At 52.3% G+C, this 10,206-nt stretch overlaps 1 non-coding gene across 1 annotated transcript; it reads right to left on the reverse strand.

Moving 5' to 3' along the window:
- Positions 1 to 206: 206 nt before the first annotated feature.
- LOC148217296 (small nucleolar RNA SNORD45) lies at positions 207 to 290 on the reverse strand. Its single transcript, XR_015801113.1, has one exon. It is a non-coding gene; the product is annotated as a small nucleolar RNA SNORD45 (small nucleolar RNA).
- Between the last annotated feature and the right edge of the window lie 9,916 nt (positions 291 to 10,206).

Here is a 10,206-nt window from a genome sequence, read left to right on the forward strand (position 1 = left end):
TGGCACCTGCAGCTCTGGGCACTCTCCAAAACGCTGCATCAGACACCGGGCCTGGAATGTCCCGGCTTTAACCACACACCTGCGGGAAGCACAAAACATTGCGGCTTTAGGGCCGGCCTGAGCAGAGCTCCGGGCTCAGAGCCCGGCCCGGGGACTCGATGGCACCGCGGGCAAAAGCTGCGCTGCCGGAGGGAGGGAGGGATGGCCGGGCCTCAGAGTAATTCTAGAGCTAAAGCGGTGAGAGACATCAGCTCGCCTCAGATAATACATGCCAGCGCTCATCCCGGGCCGGCCAGCGCCTCCTCCTCCTCCTCCTCCCCTTCCTTCCACAGCCCCGGCACCGGCACCCACACAGAGGATCCCCCCCGTTCCCCGCTATCCCCCCGTTCCCCGCTATCCCCCCGTTCCCCGCTATCCCCCCGTTCCCCGCTATCCCCCCAATCCCCGCTATCCCCCCAATCCCCGCTATTCCCCCAATCCCCGCTATCCCCCCAATCCCCGCTATCCCCCCAATCCCCGCTATCCCCCCCGTTCCCCGCTATCCCCCCGTTCCCCGCTATCCCCCCAATCCCCGCTATCCCCCCGTTCCCCGCTATCCCCCCAATCCCCGCTATCCCCCCCGTTCCCCGCTATCCCCCCCGTTCCCCGCTATCCCCCCGTTCTCCCGGTCCCGTCCCGCACCCCGCGGCCGCTCCCCAGGATCATCCGCCCGCGCTGCCCCGGGAGGAGGAGCCGCCGCCAGGATCCGCTCCCGGGCCGTGCCCGCCTTGCCCTGGATCCACCCTCATCTCCCCCGCCTCCATCCCCATCCCCCTCCACTCTCGGGGCATCCTTCTCCACCCCAGCCGGCTCCATCCCCTCTGCCTCCATCCTGGGACCATCCATAAAAGATCCGTGTTAATCACAAAAGCATTGGGGCTTGTATAAACCAGAATACTAAGCTCTGAACTGAAGCATGGACACTAGATAAAAGAAATGATATGATTAAATAGTTCTGTTTAAAATCACCTTGTTATATTATGCTATGTTATGTTTTCCAAGTAAGTTGCATGGACTACCAGCTTGCAATATCAGTCTTCCCGATAGCCCTTCCTGCCTTTGTTTGATCAGTGCTGCCAATCTCAAGGACCAGACTTCCAGATTTCACTGGTGGTTATCTACAAGGACCAGACGGTTATCTGTGAGACTGACTGTCTCCGGAGAGTTTGTGAATTGGGATAAGGACGTTTATTCGACCACCACTGCTTACCTGGTGTTATGAATGATGTTCTATTTTTCCAATTTATCAAGCAACAAGATTAAATTTAATAGTAAATTTTTAAATAGTAACAAAAGGAATACAATCAAAGTATTGGAGATGACAATTAAAGTATTGGAGATGAATACAATCAAAGAGCATATATTTGAGAATATACAAAATTTGGCAGTAAGTAATTCAGTATCATTGAGGTTCATATAAAGCATAAGCAAAACTGACCGGGGGTACAGGGAGTGGCTCCCATTCCTCACGTACCAAAGCATCCAGGCTAACAATCCCACTTATATACTGTAGGCTACAGAAGGTTCTAGAAAACTCCTCCTACCTTCTATTCCTAAAATCTCCATCACTGTGTGTATGGTGCATGCTCTACTAATGGGTTAGGGGGTCTCTCATCCCTTTGAGGGTCTTATTTCCGATGAAGGCTCATCATCTTCATCAGTGACCGAGGTGTGACCTGCAGGTAGCTCAGGTGCACTGTGTGACTGAGCAGATGTTTTCCATAACATGACTTTAATTGAGTCCCATGCTTGGAATCATCCCATTTTGGCCCATTTCAAGGTCAAAACTTTCTATTTCTAGATGCTGCTTGTCAGACCTACGTCCTTCTACTATTCTTGTTTGACTTTCTTCCAACCTCTTTCTTCGACTCCCAACATCTGGAAGATGTCCTGTGTCCTGTCTCACCCATTTCCCCCCTCACTCTGTAACAATTGTCTTCTATTGATCTAAATACAATTTTGTTAATATAGTTACATTTTAATTAGCACGAATCACATTTATCACACTGGGCACAGTGTTGGAAGATTGGGGGACACTGAGGCATAATATGCATGACACTGGGGGGAACTGGAAGGGAATAGGAATGAACTCAAGTGTACAAGGAGGGCCTGGAGGGGCACTGGGGTTGTACTGGGCTGTACTGGGAGGGACTGGAGGGGTTGAATGGGCTCCTCCCGCCTCTGCCCATCGTTGCCTGCAAACAATCAGCGCCGGGGATCGAGGCTTAGGGGCGCTGCCTGGTGTCAGCGCCATCTTTTCTTTTTGCCTATAACTCCCATCATGCCCCGCGGACCGATAGAACCCCATTGGCGCTGGGACTACAACGCCCGTCATGCCCCACGCCCCACAGAACCCCGGTATCCGTCCCCACATGTCCCTTAAGTGTCCCCCAGATCCTCCAGGATTCTGAAGTGCCTCCACAGCACCAATTCGGGACCCAATAAAAGCATCCCCAGATCCCCTGAATGCTCCCAACACCACAGATTCCCGTTACAGTCATTTCTGGGAATTCATCTCCTCTCATCCCCGGCTGCTTCTGAATTTCACATTACATAATCTGGCTTCTAAAACTCCTGCCCTTCCCTGCGCCCTAAAGAGCCCGGTTAGAGCTCCCCAAGTACCCCCAGAGTGCTCCCGAACCGTTCACGTTCTCTCCTGAGGACCTCAAATCGGGGCTCGGATGGAAAAGAGTCCCCGAAATGCCTTCCCGGGCCCCCAAACACCGAGCTACCTCCGGGACTACAGCTCCCATCATGCTTCGCGGTGCCCTTGGCGTGCCATTGCAGTTGTGACGTCATCTCCGGGCATGCCCCATGCCTCACCGAGACACTTTGGCGCTGCGCCTACAACTCCCATGGTGCTCCACAGCTCCATTGAACCGTGTTATACCTGTGCCTACAACTCCCATGAATCCCCGCGGCCCAGAGAGCCCCGTTAGAGCCTCCCAAGTGGCCGCCCGGATCCCGAAGTGTCCATCAGAATCCCTCAGTGCCGCATCGAATTCCCACCCGGCTCCCCCAGAGTGGCCCCTTTTACCCTGTCTGAGAAAATGATTAAAAAAAACAGCACTAAAGGAGTAAAAATAGGACTTATAAGCATAAAGAGGGAGGAATCAATACCCAATAGTGGTCAATTGACAAATTAATTAATGATGGGAATAGTGTTACTTAGAACCAATGAACAAAATCTTTTTTGCTTGCTAAAAATGTATAGATTTTTTTACATAAATATAGAAGTAAGAAAAATATAGAACAATATTAGTATAAACAAAAAACTATTACTAAAATTTTAATAATAGGTACCTTTTAATTCCAAGTAAAAATTAATAATTTTTTATTTTAATGTTTTGACTCAGTCCCAGGTGGGCGATGTCTGACATGGTGACTGAAGGGGTGAGGAGCAGGTTGTCCAATCAGTGTCAGGCTCACTCTTCTACACGCCCAGACCTCCTAAGGAGACATTCAGCATCAAGATCACCTGGCAAATGCTTCTATCACCTCTACAATGAACTGAAAAATAAAAAAATACTCAACTGAATAAAAACAAAAATCATGAGGTGCACTTCAAAATTTTCCTCCTTAACAGAACTCCAAACTGACTCCAATCAGCTGCACAAGCCCTGCAGACTTGAAGACAATTGAAGGAAGACAAAGAGATCCTGAGAGCTTTCTGTATTTTCATCACCTCCACAGTGGATTTGGGGCTGAGCCCAGGACCCTCAGGCACTGAGAGAAGGTTGAAGAAGTTGCTCAAGGAGGCAGAAGCAAAACTCCAAGTCCCTTGGAGCATCAGTGGCCGCACTGAGGGCAGGGAGTGCCAAAGGCTCCCCAGGGACTGGTGAGAGCAGATCCTTGAGGGCAGGATTGCAGGAGCCCGAGGCTGTGAGCAGGGAACTGCAATGCTGAGCAAGGCCTGGGCTGGGTGGAGGAAGCAGAAAGGCCAAGGCCTGAGCCCAGGCCTGGCCCAGCAGGGCCTGTCCCTCACGGGGGGCTCGGGGCTGTTGCTGGGGCAGTGGGATGGCAGGGGCAGCAAGGACAAATGTCATCAAGCTGCAAGCCCTGCCAGCCTCCTGAGGGAGGGCCGAGGCAGAAGCAAAGTGCAGCCCCTGCCAGGAAAGTTCCTTCTGTGGGGCTGCAGAGGCCCTGCCCGAGCCCAGGGCACAAAGGCCTGGGTGCCTCTGGCCCTGCCAGCCCTGCCCAGCCCTCGGCCATCTCTCCTGCAGGCTGTGCCCCCTGTGCGTGCTGCTCCTGTGCCCTGGCCGGCTGCACACGCCCATCTCGCTGTCCCCCCCAGCATTTCTCAGCCCAGCATTGCTGTGCCCTCCCTGGGCTCCCTGCACCCAGCGCTGCCGGCTCCTGGCACACAGAGCCATGGCCTGGCCCAGCCTCACGCTGGGACACCTCGGGCACCAACATTCTGCCCTGGGAGGGGCTTTTCTCTTTCCTCACCTCCAGGATGAACCTTCCAGGCTGCACTTTGGGGAGGTTTCCTTCTCTTCCCACTTGCAAGGAAAGCTCTGTCTCCTGCTGTTCACAAAGAGAGAAGGGCTGGTGGGAGATGTGGTGGTCAGAGGCTGTTTGGGCTACAGTGGCCATAAAATTATTGAGTTTTTAAATATTCTGTGAAAGGAGGAGGGGCCTCAACAAAACTTCTACACTTGAGTCACAGCAGATTTCAGTTTATTCAGGATGCAGATTTTGACAGCACTAAATCAGGTACTGATTTTCTTATGGGAACGCACATTTTCAAACAAAGGATTCCAGAAAGAATGGACACACTACAAGAAAGAAATCTTGAAGACGCAGCCTGTCCATCTGTGCCAAAAAGTGATCAGTGATGTAGCAAGAAAACTGACTGGCTTGGCTGAACATGGAGCTTTTTCCAAGCACTCAGGGAAAAAAAGAGGCTTTGGACAGGGAGGTAGACAACTCAGGAAGGGTTTAAAGATGGTGTTAGATCATGCCAATGAGAGAATTAGAGAAGTGAAAAAAAATTAAGAGAAGTGAAACCTCAATTAGGACATAACCTTGCCACCTCTGCAGATGATAACAGAAATGAATTTATTAAAACATTAAAGGCAAAACGAGGGACAAGTAGAAAATCCATTCTTTTTTGGGTGGGATATTGTTGCCAAAGATGAAGAAAAGGCTGAGGTACTGTTAAGTACCTGCCTTCTTTGCCTCAGTTTTCAACAATAAGTCAGTCAGGTTGTCCTCAGGACAAGTGTTCTCCTGAGCTGGGAGATGGGGACAGGGAGCAGAACAGACCCCTGTAATCCAGGAGGAAGCAGCTGGGGACCTGCTGAGCCACTCAGAAGCTCACAGGTGTCTCTGGGACCAGATGGGATCCATCCTAGGGGGATGAGGGAGCTGCTGGATGAGCTCCCCAAGCTGCTCTCCATCATTTCTCATCAGTGCTGGCTCAGCAGGGAGGTGCCAGAGGACTGGAGGTGCCAATGTGAGCCCATGCCCAAGAAGGGCTGGAAGGAGGATGTGGGGAACTGCAGGCCTGTCAGCCTGACCTGGGTGCCTGGTGAGGTGATGGAACAGATCACCTTGAGTGCCATCACAGGGCACCTCCAGGATGGCTGAGGGATCAGAGGCAGCCAGCGTGGATTTCAATATCTGCATTGATGATCTGGATGAGGGCATTGAGTGCAGCATCAGCAAATGTGGAGATGGCACCAAGCTGGGTGTGAGTGTGGATGTGCTGGAGGGTAGGAGGGCTCTGCAGAGGGACCTGGACAGGCTGGATCCAGGGCCCAAATCCAACAAGGTGAGGTTTAACCAGACCAAGTGCTGGGTCCTGAACTTTGGCCACAACAACCCCTGCAGTGCTCCAGGCTGGGGAGAGAGTGACTGGACAGCAGCCAGGCAGAAAGGGACCTGGGGGCACTGATGGACAGCAGGCTGGACATGAGCCAGCAGTGTGGCCAGGTGGCCAAGAAGGCCAATGGCTCCTGGCCTGGATCAGGAATGGTGTGGCCAGCAGGAGCAGGGCAGTGATTCTTCCCCTGTGCTCAGCACTGGTTGGGCAGCACCTCGAGTGCTGTGTCCAGTTCTGGGTCCCCAATTTAGGAGGGACATGGAGGGGCTGAAGTGTGTGCAGAGAAGGGGAACAAGGCTGGTGAGGGGTGTGGAACACAGGTCCTGTAAGGTGGGGCTGAGGGAGCTGGGGATATTTATCGTGGATAAAAGGAGGATTTGGGATGACCTTATGACTACAACTCCCTGAAAAGTGGTTTTAGTCAGGTGGGAGTTGGTCTCCTTCAGGCAACAATGACAGAATTAGAGGACACAGTTTTAAGCTGCGCCAAGAGAAATATAGGTTGGATATTAGGAAAGTATTTTTTACAGAAAGGGTGATGAAGTACTGGAATGATCTGCCCAGAGGGGTTGATGGAGTCACCATCTGGATGTGTTTAAAAACAGACTGGATATGGCACTCAGTGCCATGGTCTAGTTGAAGTGTTAAGGCAGGGATTGGACTTGATGATCTTGAAGGACTCTTCCAACCCAGTGATTCTGTGAATTCTCTGAGTCTGAATTCTGTGTATGTAATGGAATCACGGAGAATACTGTGACACAATATGATGTCATAGAATCAAGGGGCCATTGTGACACTGTGAGTCCTTGTGGGACCAAGGGACAGTTGTGGTAACTTGGAAATTGTGGCAACTGTGTCACCATGGAACCAAGGAGTCCATTCTGACACTACAGGACACCATGGAGCTCAGGATTCATGTCACAGCATGGGACACATGGAACCAAGGGGCCATTGTGACACTGTGGGGCCTCATGGAATTACAGAGACCTTTGTGACCCTGAAGGGCTTCATGGAATGAAGGGGCTGTTGTGACACTGTGTGCCCTCATGGGACCAAGGAGAGAATTGGGACAGTAAGGAACATAATGGAGTTGCTGCAAATGATGCAACTTTAAATTTTTTAATGTAACTTCAGTCAGGATTTTGTTTGCATTTGCCCAGGGGGAGGGGAATTGAAGTTTCTCTTCAAAAGACTCAGTTCACCAAGGTTGGATGAGGCCTGATGAGTTTAACATCTACAGATTGGGAGTAGCCAGAAGATACAGAGGAGGTAAATGAACATTAATAAACATCACCCCCGGTGTGGTTGGAGACACCTGGTCTGGGATAAGATTGGTAAGAGAATCAAAGAATGAGGGCCTAATTGACATCAAAGGCAAAGGGATCAACAGCCAACAGCCAATCGAATACTAAGAATTGTGTCATTTAAGATCAATGAACATTAATTTCTTTGAGTATTGTCTGTATAAGTATGTGAAAAACCTAGTAAAGAACCATGTGTGATGGAATGATTTTCACTGCACGACCCAGATATGTGTGGGTGGAATGATTTCTATTGCTGGCTACAATATTATACTGGCCAGAAGAAAGTAATGCCTAATTTCTCTAACACTAAGAAGATGCTGTTGGGGAGTTCCTGTTTTTAATGCAGTTTCAGTGTCAGTCCCACTGAGGTCCATCACCAACACAGGCTCCTCCTGGACTCTTTGGAAGAGAGAATTGGAGACCATGATTGCACAAAGATCTCAGACACTCCAAGGCAAAAGCAAAACCCAAAGTGCTCTGAAAAACCTGCAGTCCCTGGGAGCATGAAGGAGCCCCCAGGGCCATTCCTGACCAAGGCTTCCCAGGGACTCGTCCCAGCAGATCCCTGAGGCCACTGGGATGTGGGGGGATGCTGAGGGCAGGACAAGGGGTGCCAGTGGCCAGCCTTGCTGGGTCTGTGCCAGGAGGCCCCAGTGGCTCAGGACAAGGTGTCTCCTCACAGCCCTTGGTGGCACAGACCCTGCTGTGCCCCAGGGCACCAAGACTTGGCTTCTCCTGGGCACTGCCAGCCCTGCCAGGGCCCTTGGCCATGTCCAGCCCAGCTTGTCCTGCACTGTCCCACAGCTGCTGCTGTGTCCCTGCAGGCTGCACACTCCCATCTCGCTGCCCCTGCCTCTGCCCTGCCGTTGCCAGCCCTGCCCTGACCTCTGCCCACCCTCACCCTCTGTGCCTTGGGACACACACACATGCACTGAGCTCATCCTCCTCCTCCTGGCTGCTTCTCCTGCCACAGCACTGCCCTGGGAGGGTTCATTCCTCACTGGAGCTGCTGTGTTTGTACTGGTGCATTTGATTGCTCTGCTTCTCCCTCTCTGCCAATTCTGTCTTCAAAGAGCTCTCCAAGGAAAAGATTCATTGAATGGTGGAATAACAGAGGTGGGAAGAGCCCCCTGATCCCCCTTGGTGTGGGTGTGGCTGGGATGGAGTTCCCTTTGCCCAGAGCAGCCCCTGTCCTGCTGTGCTTGGCTCTCGTGGCTGGAGTGGGTTTGGTCCCAGCCTGAGGCTTTGGCTACTCCTGAGCAGGGCTGGCCCCACATGAGGCATCTCTGCAAACCCCAACCAATGTCCTGGGGGTGGGCAAGTGTTCCTGGGGACACAGGGATGGGACAGCTGGGCTGGACTGACCCAAGGGATCTTCCATTCCATGGGATGTCCTGATCAGCAGGGAAATGCAGGTGACAAGAGAGTCTCTGGATTTTCTCTATTAGTACATTTGTCTCCCAAAGTAAACACTACATGTGCTGAATTTTGGGGCTGAATTCTTTTCTGCCCATGATTTTTCTTGATTCTGCATTTGGCCTTTGATTTTTACTTCCCCACCCCAACCATTAATCTCTTTTTATGCTGACCCACAATATTTTCACTTTATTTTCCCCTATTTTCTGAGTAAGGTGGGCCAGTGACAGAGACACTTGGCTGTCACTTGATCCCCAGAGGGGTTTAACCACAGTCATCTTGCCCAGCTCTGCTCTTATGGGCACCCCCAGCAATGTCAGGGCTCTGTCAGGTGCCCAGCCCTGAGCTGGGCTCATGCCCTGCTCACAGCCCCAGGGGTGTCCAGGGACACGAGTCCTTCCCTGGCACACACACACACAGTTCATTGCAGCACGGGCAGGGGCTCCTTGGGCTCTGCTGCCACTGCCAGAGCCTGGCAGGGACCTCAGCCCTGCGGGTATCACCCTGCTCTGCCCCTGCTGGAGGTGCCCCACGGCCGGAGGGATGGACACAGGGAGCTCTGGGCACAGGAGCTCATCCCAGCCCTGCATCCAGGGGTTCCCAGGGGATGTTACTCTCTGGAAACTCCAGGAACAGCTGCAGGTGTTTGTGTCACTGGGTTTGTGTCCCCTCACACACACACAGGATGTTCAGGGCTGTGGAATGTCCCTGCACTGCAAACACAGACTCCTGACCCGGTCACTTGATGTCCCTCCACGCAGAGAAGAACAACCTCTGTGCCCTGGGGTGAGAGGCCACTGCTGGGAGCGGCGCTGGCTTTGCCAGGCCACTGCTGGGACAGCCCCACCCTGAACACTGCCACACTTCTGCTGGTCACTGCTGCTCTCTTCTCCAGGGCACTGTGTTGGGAACATCCTTGAGAGCAAACTGGGAAGGAGATTGAAGCTTTCATTCCTGCACTGGGGAGATGCCCTTGCATGATGGAAATGCTGCTGCAGAGCCCAGCTCTGTCCCAGCAGTGCCCATGGCCTGTCCCTGCCTGCAGTCCCTGGACAGTCACACAGCAGGACAGGAACTGAGCTGAGACAGCCTTGAGGCCTTAAACCAGCACAGGGGATCTGAAGGGGAGTGTGGAAGTGAGGGATGGGGAGGTTGTGGAGCAGAAGCCCTGGGGCTGCCTGGCAGTGAGGAGCACTGGGGTTCCCTTTCCACCCCAGTTCTGCCCAGAGGCAGTGACCCTGAAGCTCCAAAGATACCAGGGAGGAATAATGTCAGGGGAACACAGTACAGACAAAGATTATCCTGTGAACAAATTCTCAAAAATATAATACCTGTGCCAGCAGAAAATACCCAGGACACAGTGTGGGCATTAATGAGTAACATCTTAAGAGCTATACAGTAGAATGAGAGTTTATTGCTTCTGAAAAGATTTCATGATTATTTTCCTCAGGCCATCCTTGAGCTCCTGGCTCCTCAGGCTGTAGATGAGAGGATTCAGGGCTGGAGGCACCACGGAGTACAGAACTGACACTGCCAGATCCAGGGATGGGGAGGTGATAGAGGGGGGCTTCAGGTAGGCAAATGTCCCTGTGCTGACAAACAGGGAGACCACAGCCAGGT

This window comes from Sturnus vulgaris, unplaced genomic scaffold, assembly GCF_052056855.1.
Source record: "Sturnus vulgaris isolate bStuVul1 unplaced genomic scaffold, bStuVul1.hap1 Scaffold_87, whole genome shotgun sequence".
NCBI classification, from domain to species: Eukaryota; Metazoa; Chordata; class Aves; order Passeriformes; family Sturnidae; genus Sturnus; species Sturnus vulgaris.